This window comes from Polypterus senegalus, chromosome 6, assembly GCF_016835505.1.
Source record: "Polypterus senegalus isolate Bchr_013 chromosome 6, ASM1683550v1, whole genome shotgun sequence".
Classification (NCBI taxonomy): domain Eukaryota; kingdom Metazoa; phylum Chordata; class Cladistia; order Polypteriformes; family Polypteridae; genus Polypterus; species Polypterus senegalus.
In genome coordinates this window covers 27177467-27199299 of record NC_053159.1, presented here as the reverse complement: position 1 = coordinate 27199299, position 21833 = coordinate 27177467, and the positions used below count along the sequence as shown (strand labels likewise).

Below are 21833 nucleotides of genomic sequence, written 5' to 3'. Positions count from 1 at the left end.
ATACATTTTATGATATCTCTATTATAAAAGAAAATCTTGAGATGAGCCTATTGCCAAGAGATTTTCTGAAGTCCCGCCCTACTCTGAACCATTTTTTAACCACGCCCACGGTCCTCTCACCTCTCATTCGAGTGAATGTTTTTGTCAGACACAGTTCCTGCGCTCTCAGCTCTTATAACTTTTTACATTTTCCTCACTTTAAGTTCCCAATAAAAGAAGACTTATTATTTCCAAATCTTATTGAAGAATTTCATCCCAAAGAGTTATCAACAGAAGAAATGAGTACACGGGCAACCCTAGCACCGAGAAACGAAGTCAAATGAATTTACACGAAAATTGTTGATCAGTTACATGGCAACTTGGTTAAATACATATCGATAGACTATGCTGAATCAGTTGGTGGTGGTGGTGATGATGATGCAGAAGATGACAACATCAACTTACAATATGCCGTGGAATATCTACAACCGTTAACACCGTCCGGTCTTCCACTGGCAGAATTAGTGTTGAAAAAAGGATGTATCGTAATTTATGTCTGAGTGATGGGCTATGCAATAGGACAAGATTAGTTGTATTCAAAATTGGTTGAACAATCCTGACATGTAAAACTTTAACAGGTTACGAAAAAGGTAATGTAGTACATCTTCCATGGATAACATTAGACATCAAAGGAGATCTTGATATGCCATGCATATTAAAACGTTTACGGTTTCCCATTAGAATAGCTTTTGCTATGACAATTAACAAATCACAGGGATAAGCATTCGAAAAAGTCAGTTTATTTTTTAGAGAGAAAGAAATGACATTCACTTGCGGGCAGTTTACTTTGCGTTGTACTTTGCGTTGTAATGATGCAAGACCAAACACGGAATCAAAATTCAATGCGATATTGCCAAAAAGATAATTAAAAAAAAATTGTTTTTACTGAAGTTTTACATTAAAAGTGTAAATTTAAAATATATTTGTGTGTTCAAATCCAAACAGAACAAAAATGTATAACGCAACCAATACCTCTAATGCAACATGAAACATAATTTTCTTTCAATTTACTACATTTTACTATTTTTTACTATGGTTAATTACTTGCTGTAATGTAAAATATTTAGTTCTATTATGCACATGTAACAATTCCAATGAAAATAACAGTCTATTTAAATTGTACATCTGCTTCCCCATATGCGAATGGCAGAGTGACGAAGTCGCTAGCACATAGCGTCAACACGGGGGTCGGCGAGCGAAGTGAGCAGGGTGTAAAGCCCCCTAGTCTTTAAAAAGGAAGTTATTTCAAGGTATCTGAATATTTAGCTACCTGTAGTTTAATTTTAAAGATATCTCGGGTCGATATCAGTATCTCAAAGTCTGTTTTCAAATAAGTAAAATATATATCTTAAAACAGACAAACTTCCTTTTAAGAAACAGTGTTTCTAAGATGTTTCAAAATAAATTTTATATATCTTAAAATGCCTGCAAGGTCAGTTTGAAGTATTTTGAAATGCACTGCAAGTTATTTGAGATATTGGAGAGTTCGGTTTAGATATTTTAAATTGTATTTAATAATAATAATAATGCATTTTATTTATATTGCACCTCTGCCATGTCTGAAGTCCTTCAGAAGTACTCAGTAAAGTACAAAAAGAAAAAAAGTGTGGAAAAAGATCAAATAAATAGAAGATATAAACTAGTACCATACATTAACCATCAAATAATACATGAATTGTAAAGTTCTGAAGAAGATTAAAAAAAAAGCAGAAATAAAATATACAAAAATACAAGTTGCCAAAAGAAAAGTATGAACAAATAATATAAAATGTGTAAGGTAATATTAGTGTTGACATAAGTCTTCACAACAATGACTGATACCCTTTTAGATATTTCAGAATGCATTTCAAATGTCCTAACTTGTAAACAAGTATTTTGAGATATCATGAAATGAGTTTCAGCTATCTGAAATTTGAGATGCATTTTAAGGTTAATTTGCTAAACCTTTTCAGAATGTTCATTTGGCCTGCTGTGCATCGCTGGGTGAGTCAAAGTGCATAGGCTGCTATCTGCTGTTGTAAACATGGTGGCTTTCTTTAAGGTGCTTGGATTGAACTAATAATCATGAGGTTCAAAATTAACATTTTGTCAGTACTGACAGGAAGGTCTGAGAACATGCAGTGTTCCAATGGATTCACCATCTCTGTGAGGGAAGGTGGTTATGTCATTCATTGTTTATTTATTAATTACTGTTACATTTTCAATTTTGCTGAACATTGTAATGTAGTACTATTAGTATATGCTCACAAAATTCTCAGATGACTCTGCACTTATGAGATGTTTCAATAAGAGAGAGGAGAAAAGTCAGGTGGAGAGCTTTGTTTTTTTGCTGCAGAAAGAATGGTCTGCTCAACTTAACATCAGAACCAAGGAACTGGTTATCGACTTTCGCCGTACCAAAGAGCCTGTGTGTCCAGTCACTGTTTGGAGAGTGGATGTTGAGGTGGGGCAGTTCTACAAGTATTTTGGGGGTCCACATTAATGACTGGTCTCAGAACACCGTGGTATTATACAGTCATATGAAAAACTTTGGGAACCCCTCATAATTCTTTGGATTTGTGTTTATCATTGGCTGAGCTTTCAAAGTAGCAACTTCCTTTTAATGTATGACCTGCCTTTATGGAAACAGAAGTATTTCAGCAGCGACATTAAGTTTATTGGATTAACAGAAAATATGCAAAATATAACAAAATTAGGGAGGTGCATAAATTTGGGCACCCAACAGAGATATTACATCAATACTTAGTTGAGCCTCCTTTTCCAAATATAACAGCCTCGAGACGCCTCCTATAGCCTTTGATGAGTGTCTGGATTCTAGTTGGAGGTATTTTTGACCGTTCTTCTTTACAAAATCTCTCCAGTTCAGTTAAATTTGATGGCTGCTGAGCATGGACAGCCTGCTTCAACATCCCATAGATTTTCGATGATATACAAGTCAGGGGACTGTGACAGCCATTTCAAAACATTGTTGTACTTCTTCCGCCGCCCCCACTACGCTACGCCACTGTGTTTATGGTCCCCGTGAGACGCTCCGTGGCAAGTCTGTTTTGTCTCGCGGGTCTTTTAAATGTCTTTCGAGAACTTCCGAGAAGATCACGTATCGTCACCTTGCTTTTTCTTTCCAGGATTTCTTTTTATAATAAGAGAGATACCATTTTTCATATCTATTTATCTATAAGGGAAAAAACCAGAAGTACTGCTTAACATCCATCATTAGATTTGAGCATGTAGGGAAGGATAAATGACTAAAGCGAAACCCTAACCCTGCTTAATTAGCTTTGATTAAAAGAGTCTATTGGTGACATCCACCTTGTGTAATTTCCTCCTCAAGTGATTATTGCCTGAGACTTTTTCAGCTCAGTCCTGCAGGGGGCACCAAAATCTTCCATTTCCAGTTTTCTGCCTTCGGTAGTAGTTTCAAAGCTGTGAGCTTCTCTTATAGTCACGTGGCAAGTGCATTCAAATGGAAATAATTTCAGGGCATACATAGACCTTGTTATTCACACCTAGTGGAGTACTACTGCACACGGGTTAAACCTTGATTTGTGAGGTTTGAATGTTTTTTTAAAGCAAATGGCTTTCTATTATTTTCCTGACACCTCACTGGCCATAAGTCAGATGCATACTTTAAGGTAGTTTGAGAAAAATGTTTGTCTTGGAGTTCTTGTACTGAAACCCCACTGCTGACTTAGAGTGACACCTGCACTCCTTTCCTATGCTTTAGACTCTTAGTTTGTATGTCAAGTACAAAACGCTTAGGAGTGGTATTCTCTATGAAAGGTGCAACTATAAAGGTCTAACCATATGTGACTGTGTTAGGTCTACTATTAACAGTATTCTGAAATACGAAAAGGTTGATCTCCACATCTTTGCACATCTGTTTTACCAGCAAATTACATGCCTGTCTGTCTCCTCATTTTAGAATGATGTTCATATGTGTTGCACAAAAATGGCAGAATGTAACAAATATTTTTTTCATTTTATAGTTAGATTTGTTCTGCTGTTCTTTTCTGAAAGAATAATCCTCCAGCCGTTATATTAAAGACTTCAAGACTACGTACTTCTTGAATCTTCTGAAACACTCCATATGTGTAATGTTAATGTTGAGTTCACTGCAAATGTGCCATGATCTCTCATTTTAATTTCATGCTCAACCCTAGAATTATTTTTATAAACCTGCTCCTGAATTCCTACATTTATCTAAAATGGCCACATTTTAACTTTAACTTCCACTGATATGAAAGAGGGCGGCGCAGTGGTAGCGCTGCTGCCTCGCAGTTAGGAGACCCGGGTTCGCTTCCTGCATGGAGTTTGCATGTTCTCCCCGTGTCTGCGTGGGTTTCCTCCGGGTACTCCAGTTTCCTCCCACAGTCCAAAGACATGCAGGTTAGGTGCATTGGTGATTCTAAATGGTCCCTAGTTTGTGCTTGGTGGGTGTGTGTGCGCCCTGCCCAGGGTTTGTTTCCTGCCTTGCGCCCTGTGTTGGCTGGGATTGGCTCCAGTAGACCCCTGTGACCCTGTAGTTAGGATATAGCAGGTTGGATGATGGATGGATGGATGATATGAAAGAAAAGATGCTGCATTCCTGGTCTTTGTATTGTATAAAATAATCTCAAGCTGCACATCTTCAAGCATATAGTGTCACTCTGGATCTAGATGGTGGAAAGCAGCAGGACAATGCAGTTTGATAAGATATTAGTAATTTGTTGTTGTATTTGAGTTTTCTTCTGTGTTTTCTGGTTTGCCTGTAACATCTCAGAGATGTAAATGTTATCTTATTTGTCACCCCTAAGAAGGCCTGGTGTGGATGTATAAGTGTGCCCTGCAGTAGATAGGCACTCCATTCAGTGTTCTTGATGTCAGGATATGCACAGCCGAAAGTAATCAAAAGTGGCTTAGAAAACAGGTAGTTTCTCAGGCAGACTTTGTGAAGTCTAACATTTTCCTTCCTACCTTTTGTAATTTTTTTGATTATTTTTTACTAATTTGATCCTTTAATTTGCACTTCACTCAAAACATAACACTTCCCATCTATAAAAACAAACTGTCCAAGCCATATTTATTATATAAGGAATGAGATATGTTAATTCCTCACTTATTTAAAGTTTGGTTCCTCCTTTTTCTGGCAAATAAAATATTTTTGTAAAATAAGTTTCTAATTTTCGTATAGGTCTGTAGCAGAAAACTTTGCAGCAGATTTAAAATTTTATATCACAGGTCCAATACCCTGCCAACACTCAAACTACAAAGTAGCTGCTGTGAAATATTTCAGCCTCGGGCACACAGTAAGGTTTGTGGCAACCACCTATATATTATACCTGGCTGCAGTGGTTTTTAAATAATCACTGAAGTGCACAAGTCAGGTTCTCAAGGTGAACTGAATCATTTAGTTAAAATGGCATCTTTATAGACCAGGTCCTGGAAGAGATGTCATCTTGGATGCCAGGGCCGGAAGTGCAGAGGTTTAGTGCAGCCCGCCTCCTCCTGGCCTGGCATGGAATTACCTTCTGTTGGTCCTATTCACATGTGTGTCACACTGCCTAGTGCTGTTCTATCATACCAGATTCCCTGGTCAGCACATTATTTTGGTGTCATCGCTCTGTAAATGGATGTGAAATCTTTAAAAAAAAAATAAAACTCACTAATTGGTTGTCAGAGTAATAGTGATATAGCAGAACTGTGGTGAGTGGGAGTGGGCTACACACACACCTTCATTGTTTTCTGATGCCTCTGGAGAAGATCTAAGGTTACTGTAAGGGTGAGGGTTCAAACAGATAAGTTAAAATGTTCACTTTTGTATTGTCACTTTGCTACTTTGCTTATCTAGTCTTCTATTTCCATGGGCAGGGAGAGGAAATTCAGCTTAATCCCCAAACTTTAGAGAACCATTTTTTTTTTTTTATTATTTTTTTTACCATCCACTTGTAATAAACTTTTTTTTCCCTGCAAAAACTAACTTCTTGCATTTTGGAAAGGGCGGGTTTCAGCATGATATTGTGAGAAGGTGTGTGCCTTTAAATACACTTCTTTAAATACTAAGAGGAACAAACTCCTTGCTATACTGCATAACAAAGGAGCAGGCAGAGTTAAATTACCAAAATTGTCATTCCTCTTTAAACATTTAACTGTGATAAGGAGTGGCAGGTGCCAGTGACTGTGCAGCAAATGGCATTCAGTTGCAGCCCATTGCCTGCTGGCAACTACAGAGTTGTGAATTTCAGCATACAGTATGTCCAGAATCTTTCAGCGTTTTGTCTAGAAAGTACAGTGGTGTCTACTGATCGATAATTGGTTTATCAATAATTTGCCTCTATCCAACCCTCATGGATTTAAAGCCAACTGCAGAATATTAAGGAATTGCACAAAAGAATAACAATATTTTCCAAGATCTAGTGGGTATAGAATGTTCTAGATGGCAAAGAAACTGTAGTAGCAGCAGCAGCAGCCAGCTCCAGACAAACAAGCAGCTGAAACAATGCTTGCTACTGAATGCATGCTGACGAAAGAGCAGGTTTGTTTAATCACAATGAATGCTAAGCAGCCAATTACAGAGATTCTCTGTCAGATTAGGTTTGTCCGAGTGGGTCATAATTTTTTTTCTTTTGTTTCTCTGTTAATAATTTGACATTCTTCATCTTACAATCAACCATGTATGTTTTTTTTTTTATTCCAAAGTCATGTAAGAAAGGAGAACTTTCAATTTACCGCTTTTCTGGAGTTTTTGGGTTTCTTAATGGGGATAACACAAGTGGTGTTAGCCTTAGTGTATGTACAGTGTATATAAAAAGTCTACACACCCCTGCCAAATTGCAGATTTTGTGTAATAGAAAAAGAAACCAAGATAAATCCTGTCAGAATTCATTCCATATTTATTACAAAATTGCAATCTGTACAAAGAAGGTGAAAACAAATCAGAAATTGTTTAGTGAAAAAAGGGGGGAAAATTCATACAAAAAACCTGGTTGCATTAGTGTGTCCACCCTTTAATCAAGGATGTGGCTGCGTTCAGAATCAAGCAATCCCAGTAAGTCTTACCTCAGATAGTAGCCTGACATTAATTAAAGTGGCACTGATTGAACTCAGATGCAGTTTGGCTGTTCCTGTAGGATTATTCTGATATCCTCTTGGTTATAACATACCCTAAAAACATGGTCTGCAAAGAACTTTTAAAACATGAACAGGATCTCATCATTGAAAGGTATCAATCAGGACAGGGGTACAACAAAGTATCCAAAGTATTAACATTAGAACTGTGAAGGCAGTCATCAACAAGTGGAGAAAATATTGCTCAACAGTGACTCTACCAAAATTGGGACATCCCTCCAAGATTGATGAGAAAACTGGTCAGAGGCCTACAGCAACATTAAAAGAACTGCAGGATTTCCTAGCAAGTGCTGGTTGTTCCCTATATGTGACAACAAACAGTCATATTCTTCATATGTCTGGGTTGTGGGGTAGGGTAGCAAGATGAAAGCCTTTTCTCCCAAAGATAAACATCCAAGCCCAGTTAAACTTTGCCAAAAGGTTCACACAGTGTCCCAAAACCATGTGGAAACGTGCATTATGGTCTGATGAGAACAAGGTTGAACTATTTGGCCATAATTCCCAAAGGTATTATGACCAAGATAGAGGGTGTAGCAGCCACTCAACCCGACACAGACAGACGCAGGAGGCATACTGATACAACACAAATGTTTTATTTTTCTTCACCTTTTGGGCAACTTCTTCCTCTTTACCCACAGGCCCAACATAGTCCCAATAAGCACAATGATTACGCACAATACTTTCTCTCTCTTCTCTTTTCTCCTCCATTTCTCCTGTCAAGCTTTGTCTCCCTCCTCCTGACTCTGGCTTACCAAGTAGTCTCAGTTGGCCCCTTATATAAGTCACCCAGAAGTGCTCCAGGTGCTCCTTGTCCGCACTTTCGAGCAGAAGAACCACCCATACGGGCTCCGGAACAGCTGCAGCACCCCCTAGCGGTGCCTCCGGATCTCAACAGGGCTCTATCCAACTCCATCTCCCATGAAGCCCTGCGGGAGTGTGAGGCACCGCTGCTAACCAGGGGGGCTGCTATCTAGTGTTCCGGGGGAGGTTTTGCTCTGTCCATGCTTGTTCCCCTGCACCATACAAGGAAGAGGCGTCCCGGCCGTATGTTTTGCGTAAAAATAACACTACATTTTTTTCCCCTTTTTTCACAAATACGGTTTCTGATTTGTTTTCACCTTCTATGTATAGATTGAAATTTAGCAATAAAGGTGGAATAAGTTATGACATGATTTCTCTTGGTTTCATTTTTTATTATACAAAATCTGCAGTTTTGACAGGAGTGTGTAGACTTTATATTCAATGTACATTGTCCTTCATATACAACTTTTGTTAAAGTTAAAATTGCTGTTTGACTGTACAGTATGCTCAGTTTAAAAATTAAGATTTGAGATTAATGTTGAATATGAGTTAAAAGTGCAAAATGTCATCTCTTGTTTCTTAGTATTTGCACTTGCATGTTTAAATATTTTTACAAAAATAGTTATTTTTTTATGCTGTTGTTATGCATTCTATTTGGGCCTTCCAAAACACTCCGATTACAAGTATAAAACACACTAAATATTAAAGACTATTAAATGAAACAAAACAATCTAGAAATACCATAGAAATAACAAAACCTAAACATACAGAGTAAAGGCAAGTTTAAAAAGAGAGGTATTAAGTTGCTTTTTAAGCATTAAAATTGAGTTTGTAGAGCTAATGTGTAAGGGAAGTGAATTCCAGCATACTTGAAATCTTGCCTTCCCATTATGGAAAGTTGTAAAGAAGGGACAATAAGGAAACGAAGGTATCAGGAGTGAATCAAACAAGATGAGAGATAATGCTTAAGAAAATCCAACAAGTGGACCCAGGGCAACATTATGGAGGGCTTTTCTACTTAAGTAACAGAATCTTATTATTAATCCAGTTATTTAATTGGCAGTCAGTGAAGCTTGTAGAGAACAGCTGAAATCTGATTGTACATTTTAGGATAATTAAGTACACGGGATGCTGCATTTAAAATCAACTGAAGCCTGTGTAGAGGTTTATTAGGGCTATGAAGCAAAAGGACATATCAATGATTGAATCTTGAAATAATGAATGCATGAATCAATATGTCAGTGTAAGCATAAGATAAGGTGGAACATAATATTGAGATATGATAATAAGTGTGAATTTCCGCTTGGGATTAATAAAGTATCTATCTGTCTATCTATCTATCTAAATCCGATGTACTGTACAGAATTAACATGAGAATCAAAAGAAAGAACTGTCAAGGATAACAAGCTTTTAACATGAGGTGGGGTCAAAGTGTTATTGAAGAACCATCTATTTCAATACTAGCATTATCAGATTTTAGTACAGTTGATTTTAAGCCTATAAGTAAAAATTCAGATTCTTTGCTGTTGAGTCTAAGAAGGTGGTGTATCATCCAAATTTTCTTATCAAGAAGGCAACAAATCAAAGAAGAGGGAGGAAGTGCTTCATTATCATCTGTAAAACGGTAAAAGCTGACACCCATCATGCATAATGGGGTGGACACTAGAGGAAGAAAGTACACAATGAAAGCAAAGGACTTAATACAGTGGGAGGAATGTACAACTGTATTATTCTATGATTTATCAAATGAATAAACTGAAATCTGATACTTAGATTTGACCTGCAAATAAACCAGTGCCTGTAATTCCTACAAAGACACTCTTGTAGAAGGGGATGGGAAATTGTGTTGAAAGCTGTGCTTAAATCAAAGAGAATAAGAATGCCAAGATGTTCAGCATCGGCAGCACAAGGGAGATCATTTGTGATTTTCACAAGTGCTGTTTTAGTACTACAGTTGTGGCCAAAATTATTAGGCCCCCTTATGAAATTAGGCAACACTCCTGATTTCAATATGAAAATGACCATTAACAACAAATGTTTGTTTTTTAAAGCATATCTGTGTCCAAAATAACAAGGTCCACTAATTGTAGTTTGGATATTTTATTGACACACTGAGTGGAAACAATTTAGGGCAAAAATGAGACATCCAAAATTATTAGCCCCATACCCATTAATAATCATTACTGTACCCTTTTTGAGCCACAACTGACAACAATCTATTAGAGTAGGTCTTTACTAGATTAGCACAGGTCTCCTGAGGGATTTTGGTCCATTCCTCCATTGCAAATTGTTCTAGCTGGTCCAAATTGCGTGGTTTCCGAGCATGGACATTCACTTTGAGCACTCGCTACAGATTCTCAATGGGATTGAGGTCTGGGCTCTGTGCGGGCCACTCCTCTTGGTCAAGGTCTTGCTTTTGGTATCCTTGAAAAACTGTTGAACTAATTTTGATGTATGCTTTGGGTCATTGTCTTGTTGGAAGACCCAGCGACAACCTAAGCCTAGACTACAACCAGATTTCTGCATATTCTCCCTCAGAATGTCAACATAATTTTCTTTTTTCATGATACCATGCACCTGAACAAGGCTCCCTGTGCCTGAGGCTGCAAAACAGCCCCACAGCATGATGCTCCCACCACCATGTTTAACTGTGGCAACTGTGTTCCTAGGGTTGAAGGCCTGTCCCTTTCTTCGCCAAACATAAGCAACATCCATGTGCCCAAACAGTTCCAGTTTAGTCTCATCAGACCAAAGCACAGACTTCCAAAAATCATCTTTACATTTCAAATGTTCACAGGCAAACCTCAGTCGGGCTGTGATGTGCCGCTCTTTGAGTAAAGGGGTTCTTCTGGGACGATGGCCGTGAAGCCCACCACGGTGAAGAGCCCTCACAACTGTGTTCCTTGAAACATCAACTCCAGAAGAGGCCAGGTCAGCAACAATCATCTTGGCAGATGTCCAGGGTTCCTTGCTGACATCTCTGACTATTTTTCTGTCCAGAGTTCTTGAAATCTTGCGCTTACGGCCACAGCCAGGTTTGTTTCTAACAGAATTTGTCTCCTTGTACTTGGCAATGATGCAACGTACAGCAGTTCTAGACACTGTGAATCGCTTGGAAATGGCAGTGTAGCCTTGCCCCTTATCATGAGCCTCTACTATCTTCTTTCTGAGCTCCAGACTGATTTTCTTTGTCTTTGGCATGGTCAGTAACAGTAGTCCCTCTCATGTGTTCAAGAGTCCTGTTCCTTGGGAGTCTTTTTATGCTGATTGAGTGTTGTTAGGAAGCCAATTGATTGCACAGGTGTGGTTTCAAAGCTGATTGGTTAATTAGTGTAGGTGTGTTTTGAAAGCAAACATTAACATGGGGCTAATATTTTTGACCACCCCATTTTTTACTATATTTGATATAAAGTAAAGCAAGACTAAAAATATATTTTATATTACAAAATGTATCAAAAGCTAGTAAATAGCACTGGTGGATGTTTGATTATATCAAGTTTCATCAATGTTGCAAACTTTGGGAAGAAGTTTAGGAAAATGTTCCATGATTCCAGGGGGCTAATAATTTTGGCCTCAACTGTATGTTTAGCCCAGAAACCCAACTGAATCTGTTCAAAAAGAGTGTTACCATTTAAATGAACAAGACGTTGATGTGAAATGTGCTTTAAATTTTAAGCTAGAAATGTCCTGTTAGCCAACTGTTTGAAAAACTATTTTCAATAGCTGTGTGTAGAGTGCTACTACTACTACTTGCACCAACCATAACAAAAGCTGTCAGACAGAGCAGATTAAGTTAATCTCATGCCAGTTCTCTTGAAATGTAAAATAGTAAAAATGATACCTGACTAAATTATCATTTTCTTACATACCCATTGAAAGCTGTAACTAACTCCAAGATGGTGGTTGAAGAGAATTTCAACAGAGCACATTAGTGAACCTTCAGTGTGGTGGAAGGCAATACAGGTGTTTTGAAAAATGGTTCCATTGTCCTCGTAAATCATTGGGTGACATCAGATATTCGCTTGATCAGTGCTGCACAACATTGCTGTTAAAGTGTACTTTTGAAGAAGATGGGGAATGAGGAAGAAAGGATGGAAATATCAACATTTCTGATTTTACTGCAGAGGATGGTGTGGAGGCTAGGCACTCTTTTTAATCTAAAGATTTTGTGAGAAAGGAGCATTGTGCTCTTTTCATGTCTCCACTCTTGGCCCTCTCACTCTTTAACTTTGCTGCTCATCTGTTTGGATTTTAATCTTTTGGCTTCTGATGTTTGCTTTAGAAGGGCTGCCGTATGCTTTAGTAAACAGCGAAATCTTTTTGTCAAACTCTGCGAAAAGAACAGGCTCTTTAGAAAAATGTGGTGGTTTTCATGCCTTGTATCTGTTTATTTTCTGTTTGCCTATAAATCAGTATGTGTCTGATTTTGTACGTATTTACTTTCTTCTACTTAGTTAACTTGTCATATTCACTCCCCTTTCACAAATGTATTTCCACCTAAAGAGGGACCAAAAACACCAAATGATGAAAGTACTATGTATCAATTGTTTTTAAGTTTAATTTTGATGCTTTTTGCCAGGTGACTTCATGGCTGATATTGAAGAGGTTTGGAGAAACACTCAAAGAAGGTAGCAAGCGCATTACAGTAGAGTTTCTCATGAAACTGGTATGGCTGATTGGTTTTGAAGAACTCGCCCTAGATCAGTTATTCTTAGATCTTTTCTCCTTCCATTATGTCCATGTATTTTATTAAAACGGATCCTTTACTACATGACGAAGACATGCAAGTGCAAATGGGACCAGTTTGTTTGTAATTTTTATCACAATGTAAATTGGCAGCTGGTTAAGAAAGCAAGAATCATTTAAAAACTGCAAATGCAGCTGTTTACGAATGACAGAAGCAATTAAGGAAAGAGTCTTAACAAGCCGGTTAACGAAAATGAACTACAAAGATATTGCTCAAGGGATAGTTTTATCAGTGCTAGCAACTGGCTTCTAATTGGGAAATTATGTTGTAATAAAAACTGCGGCCATCCAGAATGAAGCAGTGAGCATCCTAGTCTTTTGTTGGGGTCTGTGTTTATTTTATCTCCCCGTAACACCATTTTACAAAACATTGCTCATGTTTTTCCTTTCTTTTATAATTTGTAAATTGTAAACTGAGCTTTTTGTTTTTGCTGATGTCAAGAGGATTGCTTCTTATGGTGTTGGATTTATAATTCTGCTGTCAAGGTTTTCTGTAAAAAGCAGTACCTTTATCTTTTTTCATCAGTTGTACTTGTTTTCTTCAGTTGATCTTGCAGCTGCAGAACGCAAAATACACTAAGACAGCTTCTTCAGTGTATTCCACATTTGTCATTTTGATGATTTTAGCTTGTTAGTTTCTTAGTCAATTCTTTTGTGTTAATGGAGGTGTAGTAGTAGTATGGTCACATGTACAGAGTACAGTGAAATTCTTACTTGCATGTCCAGCCAACATGTGACATGTCTCCACAACACTGTACTAAAATACACAATGAAGCAACATAGTGGGCCAAAACAAGCAATGTGTCAAGATGTCAACATTTACACATCTACGGTCAAATTGGGTGAAACATACTAGAATAAACAATACACAGTTTGGGAGCCACAGACGCGTTAGATTAGTCCCATTAACTTTACAGTTAGATCCCAAAAAGAAGATCAAAGGCCATTTCCAACACTCTGTATTCACATCTGTTTGACGGCATGAATGTACAATGAGTAATTATAGTAATGAAATTTGTCACGTTTGGCATTCGATATGCTAATCCACACACCCTGATGAACATAATCCTGTATTTTCATTAATTATTCTGTTAAAGATAAGAACAGGATAACAGCCAGTAAAAAGAGTCACTTAAACAACAGATTGGTTCAGCTTGGGCAATGTTTGCTTGGGCATTTGGGAGTTGATGAAGTACACGTAGAAACAAACAGTAATGTGTTTGATTAAGCTCAGATTCTAACTACAGAAGTAAACTTTGGAATTCAATTGCTTTCCATGGAAAATCAACAAATGAGAGCTTAGGGAGGTCTTGGAGGCGAGAGCATTGGCTTCCTACGGAGCCATAATAACCAATCTCAGCATGCAGATCTCCTTCATTCAACCAATTATCACCTCTGGAAATGGACCACTGTTTCCATGCAATAGTCCACCTAGGCCAGTTACACTTCTATGACCTGCCCCGTGTCATGGTGTAGCTCTCTTCATTGCCCAATCCTAATCCAAACCCAACTAGTGGGGTCCAGTGTGCCTGGTCTGCTGTCAACCCTAATTGTCAGGCTTCGTCCTCATTTCATATGGAAGCCTGTAGTCCGAGTTTGAGCCGTGTCCCTGAGGTGTGGAGCAAAGCATGATATTAAAAATGCATCCTGAACTTGGAAGGGCTTCAGTTTCTGACCTTAGCATTTGTAGTGGGGTTGGTGTGGGGAGTACAAGAAAACTGTTTGTGTTGATTATCTAAAAACAATCCTCTAATAAAACCCCTGTGTGCGTCCAGGTGTCTGTGTGTGTGTGTGTCTTTTGGTGAAGTACGCATGCGCAAGGCTCGGTGCGACACGCACGACTGGCATCGTGGATGCACAAACACTGGAAGCTGAGCACACCGTGAATGGCATAGCCGTGCATGATAAGCAAATAAAGGACATCATTGCTGGGGTGACCATGGACACACACACTGGAAGCTGGGTACTCAGTGAATGGCGTAGCCGCGCATGATAAGCAAGTAAAGGACAGCATTGCTGGGGAGCGTGCTGATTTGGTAGTTGCGGCTGCGCACATAAAATCCATTGCTGGGGAGACGCCACGCATACTGCCCCGTGCATGTTTACTAACTATCTACTAACAACATGCCACCCAAAAAAAAAGGACACGTCAAGTAGGACAAAAAACACACACTCAAATCATATATAAGCAACATCTCCTGGAAGAACGGTCAGCTCAGCAAGTAAACATCGACAAAAAGAAGGCTGAAGGACGAAGAAAAATACAAGCAAATAGATCAATTGTAAAAAAGGAAATGAGCGTCAGAATATTCCCCGTATTGATTTGGCTCTATCCTTTACTAATTTACCCTTTACCATAAGAAGGCAACAATTTCCAGTTACGTTAGCCTTTGCTATAACAATTAATAAAGCTCAAGGGCAAACCTTAGAAAAAGTTACCATTTACTTGCCAGAACCATTATTTAGCCACGGTCAGTTATATGTTGCATTATCAAGAGTTAGATGTTTTACAGATGTTGTTGTCAACGTTGTAGATGGTCCTGAACAAGAGTGTTTACAAAAAATGTTGTCTATAATGAAATTTTATTGAAAAATTTCCTGAGGTAAAAAAAATAACATTTTCCTAAATATCTTCTTCATATATTGTGTATTACAGATTGTTATAAAGTTTTACACTAAGGCAATATTAATTACTAGCCAACCTGCGGCATACCATACGCCGCATAATCAGGCCGGTTTTTAAATAATTTTTAAGCACAGGGAGAAAATGTAACATTTGCAAAATCGGTAATGTAATAAATCGGCAAGAAAAGCAACATTGTAACAATGCACGGAACAAACCAACACACAATCGTCCGTGCGGTGTAGCGAGGTGGGAGGGGGGTGTGTACAAAGTGCAGGAGCATCTAAGAAGGCGCATGTTTGTCGCGGATGCGAATTGCTGTATGTAGCGTGTACAACACTTTGCTATGCTGCACGCGGTCGTGCGTCGTAACCGAAAACTCGTTTTTTTAAAGACTGCTCACTTCATTGTGTTTTAACCTCGGTTGTAAAGAAATGTTTTAATGATCCCATGGGATACCCCTCGCAAACAGATTTACACGCTGCATATGGCGATTCACCTCCGCAAGAAACATGCCTCTATTAACAGTCAACGTGTGGGAGGGGGGTGTGTACAAAGGGACGAAAACAGTGGGAGCGTATGAGTCGCACTTAGTGGCAGTTCCACGGTTTGCAGCCCGAATGGGGTTCAACGGCTTACCCACGCCTAGACACACGCTCAATCTCATGCATAATTATTTATTGAATGGTAAACACTTCTGGAAAGACATTGTTATCTAAAACAGGTTAGTGTGAGAATACAACAGTAAGTGAATGAAAAGATGGAACTCTAGAGAAAGCAAAATACAACACAATAGTGGACCCGTGGCATAACAAATGCCGCATAATTATTTATTGATGGTTGAACACTTCTGGAAAGACACAGGGACACCCCTCGCAAACTGTTCTACACGCCACATACAGCGATTCACATCTGCGACAAACAAACTGTTTTACACACTGCATACAGCGAATCACATCCGCGACATGATTTTTCCTAGATGGTCCTGTCGCGTCCACCCTCGCACTCGAAGCATACACACTGCCTGCTCATGTGCCCAGTCGCAAGCCGCGTCCAGCCTCGTTCTCGAAGCATACACACTGCCTGGTCATGTGTCCGCTCGCAAGAGAAACTCACGGAGAGCCGCCCACCAGCTGCCTGTGTGTGTGCCTCTGTCTGTCTCTGGCGCGGCTTTCTCTTGCGCTGCCTCTGTGTGAACCGGTCAGGCACAGAGAAGGTCAGCTGCTGACAGAGCGTCTCGACTGTTGCAGGGCCTGCATTGGTGAAGCAGGTGAGACGGTAATGAAACAGAGGCAAAGGGCTTATTGGTTTTTAAAGACTGATTCCTTCATTGTGCTTTAACCTCAGTTTTAAAGGATTGTTTTAAGGATCCCATGGAATACCCCTCGCAAACCTTTTCACACGCTGCATATGGCGATTCACCTCCGCGAGAAACCTGCCTCTATGAACAGTCAACGTAGATCGGAGGTACGTGACATTAACCTGACCTGCACTGCATGTGGCCTCTACGAGGCGATCATAAATGACGCCATTTTTTCTGTGTCGTCGCGTCCGAGTTGGTGGGCGTGACCCTATGAGTTGTCGTCGTATCCAATGGTCTTGGAGTTGGTGGGCGTGGCTCCTTCCTGCGTGCACCATAGGTGTCTCATTTGTCGGCGGCTTAGTGAATCCACGCCCCTTCCGGCGTGCTTTTCATGGTTGTCTTGCCTTAGTGAATTATATATATATAGATACTTACTGTATTGTCATATACGTTTCTATTTTTAATATTATTTTACTTTAGGCTTCTTGCAAAAATATTTTTAACAAAAAAATTAAGACAACAAACAGAATGAGGTCAAGGTCCCTTGCCATTTAATATAGACTGTTCCTAATAATGTTTATGCAATACTGTTCTAGCACCCGTTATTGTAACGGACTTAATGTCTAGTTTAGCTATAATTTATATTGTATTGAACATTTTTAAAAGGTGAGCTAGCTCATGTCACACCAGTCTTTTTCTTACACTGAGCAGTTTGGGTCCTTAGTATGGGTAAAGTGTCTTGATGTGGCATTTAAGTGTCATGTTTGAAGAATGACATAAACTGAGGTGATGTCCACCCTGTGTGGTTCAACATTATTTAAGGTATACTAGTGTTTCCCATTATCTACACATCAGAGGTGCGCAAAGTAAATCAAATCTTTTTGCATGAGTCAGGGTGGGGCATTTAACATCCTGAGGGTGAAAGTTAGTACTCTATTTCTAGCAACTGCTTATTAAAAAATCCAGACTTAAACTGCCACCAGTGACATTCAAGGAATCTTGTGATGCTTGTTGCCATGCTGGTGGGCAGACCGGTTTGTGTGCTTTTGTTGAGGCCTTCAAGCTAATGTTACCCTTGGGTCTTGAATGTTAGACCATACTTTATGTTTTTAAAGTGCCATAAATGGTCTCAAGACTCGTTAAATGATCACAATGGGGAAATTGGAATACCAAGTAAAAGGGAGCATTTATTCCTGATCTATTCTATAGTAAACAAAAAATCTTATTTCCAAGAAGGATGTTATGTTTATATTTTTATTTTAAGTGTTCACATTTTGTTTTTATTTTTTTTTTATTTTTAGTTATCCGGAAACATTTCATAGCATGACATTCTCAAACCTGCTTAATTCAGTTCATGCTTTTGGGGGAGCCAAAGCCTGTCTTGGCAACATTGAATGAATGGTTGAATCCTAACCTGGATGGGGTGTCAGTCCATTGCTGAATATGCACACCCCACCCATTCTCTCTCATTCCAGACCATTTTAGTTACCAGCTAAACTATCTTGAACATCTTTTTCGATACAGGAGTACTAGGGTGTTGTACCGTGTTAGCCATTATGAATGTAGAGAAAAGCCAAGCAAAATGACACCTTTTATTGGCTAACTAAAAAGATTACAATATGCAAGCTTTCGAGGCAACTCGATTACATCTTGCCTGAAGAAGGGACCTGAGTTGCCTCGAAAGCTTGCATATTGTAATCTTTTTAGTTAGCCAATAAAAGGTGTCATTTTGCTTGGCTTTTCTCTGGATACAGGAGGAAAACCTAGGCACACTTGTGGAATACGTGCAGACTATACACAAGCCACGACTTGGCATTTGAATCCAACCAAAAGATGTGAGATCAATGAGGGAGCAGTGCTAACCACTGTGCCACCTGTAATTGACTGTAATGTTTTATTGGAGGACTCAACTCTATGTTTGTGTATTTTCTCACAGATTTAGTATTAACACATTTGTTGAGCTTTTGTATGGGAATTGGACTAGTGTGGATAAACTCTTGCATTACCTGTAAACTGTGAGACTTTGAGCGCCAGAGTAGGTGGTCTTGCAGGACATTTGTGATTTGGCCCTGTGTTTTTAAGAGACTGCTCCAAAGCAACTCTTTTAGATTCCTTTAACTATTAAGTTGATTATGCTTTCCACATCTTATCTCTTCTCTGATCCAGAGTGGTCTTCACTGTTTTTTCAGCTGTTTGCTCACGGCATTCAGGTGTGCACAAATGCTATGTAAGATATGAGTTTTAAGGTCACTTATTTCTTGGATCTGCTGATTGACAGACCATTAAAGTATCTTGTTTATGGCCAAGTCCTTCACTTTGAATATGTGGCCTGGTTTCGCTGTACACACTATATGGTTCAACAGTCTGTCATGAGTTTCTTGATAGACTTTTCTGTATTACATGGAGTGAGTACCATATTACCATAACATGAGCAGCATGGAATTTGGTGAAGCTCAATCAAGCAAAGAATTAACACAAATATACAATATGTGAACAGCATTGATCATTATTGCCCAGCAGCTCTTAAGTAAAGAATTAAAAAAAAAAAAAATAGTCATAGTTATGTAGAAATTCCTTAATGGTCATGACGACAAGTGTGTATGTCTTGCAGCTTGTGGACAAGTCAATGAAATCTTGTAGTCCATCCATCCATTTTCCAACCCGCTGAATCTGAACACAGGGTCACGGGGGTCTGCTGGAGCCAATCCCAGCCAACACAGGGCACAAGGCAGGAACCAACCCACCGCAGAATCTTGTAGTTGTGGTTGTAATTAAAGAGACAAATACAGTATGATAAGTCAAAGAAGATTTAAATGGGTTTATGTTTCAGATTTCAAAATTAGAGAGAACCCACAATGGAGAGGGGACACCCAGTTGAATTAAGATTTGGGTCAGTTGTTGCCATTGAGTGGAATACCACCAAAATGAAGCAGCAGTAACGTTTTTTGCCCAATTTTTGACTAATTTTAAAGGAGAAGAAAAAGCAGAACAAGCAGATGAGGAAATGCTCAAACATCAAACAAGGGATGAAAATTGGATCCCACCCACCAAAGTCTGCCACCCCAAATTTGGAGGTGACCAAGGTCAGAAGCAAGTACAGAAAGAAGAGGCATGATACTGATGCCATGACACCTGACATGTCACAATTTAAACAAATGAAAACTGTTCTTAAAGAGCATGTTTTATGTTTCAAGAGATGAATAGTGGGTGAAGAAGAGAAATTCACATGAGTAGCCAAACATTCTAAAAGAGTTGATTTATAAAATCATTTCCCCCAGGCTTGTTTTGAGCATTGGTCCCAGTTTTTCCAGCAAGGTGCCAGGTGATCTTACAGTAACTGGGCAACACATTCTTCACTCAGGGAAGCAGACAGAATGGCAGACCTGTGACCAGATTTAGGAACACACCAAGCTCGTCAGCTGTGCAAAAATCGGTCAGTCAGCTGAACAGAAATAATCATTTTTAGGCTAGCTGAATCTGTTTCTGGGAGGAACACAGTGGCTTAACATGTCATGTTCAGGCCGAGTAAGAGACCGATAGTTAGAGGCTGGTCTAAAACCAAAACCCTGAAATGTCTGGCATGAAGAGGCCTATCTCTATATTGTGGGATTCTAAAAATTCAAAATGGCCAAGAGCATGTTGTTAGTGTAATTTCAATAGGTGCTGCAAGTTCTGAAAACAGTGTAGTGGCAGTGCTAAAATGAATGCAAGGTCACCATTCACAAAGGATTTTCAGATAAGTATAGCCACTTCTTTGGATTTAAAGGGAGTTGTGTTTGTTTAATATAGCAGGAGTTCAGTTCTGTGCTTTAAGAAAAGAGCCTGGAGAAGATAACTCAAATATTAGCCAATTAAGCAAACCTAATGTATTACATGTTATCTTTTAATTTTATTTTATAAAAAGTTGTATATCTTTGTGGAATTTGCTGCTTTTTATTCACCACTAAAGAAACCTAAGTACTTTTCACCTACTTTCTTTTAGTAAAGCTCTGTTCAGTTGTTATCAGTCAAGATACTAGAGTAAAGATAGCTATATTTGAAGAATATGACACACTTTTTCATTTTGATTAATGATAGTTTCATGACTGTAACAGCTCGCAGACTAATGAACATTATTATCCCAGAGAGACCTTTGGAATTAACACAGCAATGGTATATTATTTTTTCATGTTAAGCCTTAACTGCGTTAATTGTGTTTGTACAAATTAATTCATACCCAAAAAAAAAAAAAATACACCTATGGTTCTGGAGTTGGGTCCAAGCCAACAGTCAATAAGTAAGGTCATGTGAGCAACAGGTTGGTTGGGTTCTTAGCTGCTCCTGTCTTTATCTTTTCAACTTGTTTGTGTAAAATGTAAGTTGATAGTAGGGTGGGAACTTGGAGAAGAAACCAAGAAGTCCAGATTCAGCAGTAACTGCTACTTTACACAAGAAATGCCAGTAATGTAAGTTGCAGGTTTATCCCTGTTCCATATGTAGTTCCCCTGATGGACAATCGGTACCCATACTAGATAATCTGAATTCTGCTGTTCATTTAAAACGCAGCTTTTTCTTTTGTTGTTGTTCTTCCTTCCTTTCAAATGTCAATTCAACTTTTTTGTTATTACCTTCTTGACAGTATCCACTGGTACCCCTACAGTGTGCTCTCACTATGCTTACCTGGCTATTTAAACCCTTTGCTGATTAACCTGCCAGTCAGACACAGCTGCCCACAAACCCCAGAATAATGCTAGTGAAGAGCAGCAATGGTGAAAATTGAGTTGAAATCCATGCCTGTTGCGTCTGGGGTCTATATGTTGCTACATTGAAACTCTAGCTGAAAGAGACTCTGCATGATTTTTGTTGCTCTCCATTATTTTAATGTAATTTCTTTTTTGTTTAATTGTTCAAGCTATTCTAAATGTGACTGTGTACCAGTCCTGGGTATGACATTAAACTGCATACTCCCCAAATGCTTTGTGCTTTCTGAAATATGCCTTAAGTCTCTTTTTTCAAGACAATCTTGTGGGCAGACATTGCTGCTATTTTGGATCAAAACTGTCCACTTTTTAAAAGTTAAAAAAAAAAAAGGGTCCTGGCTCTCCTCTTGTATCTACAGGTTTCTACACACAGATCCACCAGGGATGATTCCATTGAAAGCATCTTTAAGCACTTGTCATAAAGAGCTGACAAATTAGCAGATGTCCTGCACCATAAATGATCTCTGGTATTCATGGT

The 21833-nt window shown here is 38.8% G+C and overlaps 1 protein-coding gene across 2 annotated transcripts in view; it reads left to right on the top strand.

Annotated features, from left to right (window-relative positions):
* Positions 1-21833, top strand: part of ppih (peptidylprolyl isomerase H (cyclophilin H)) — a 122872-nt gene that overhangs the window by 19331 nt on the left and 81708 nt on the right. The gene's annotated exons all lie outside the window — the stretch shown is intronic.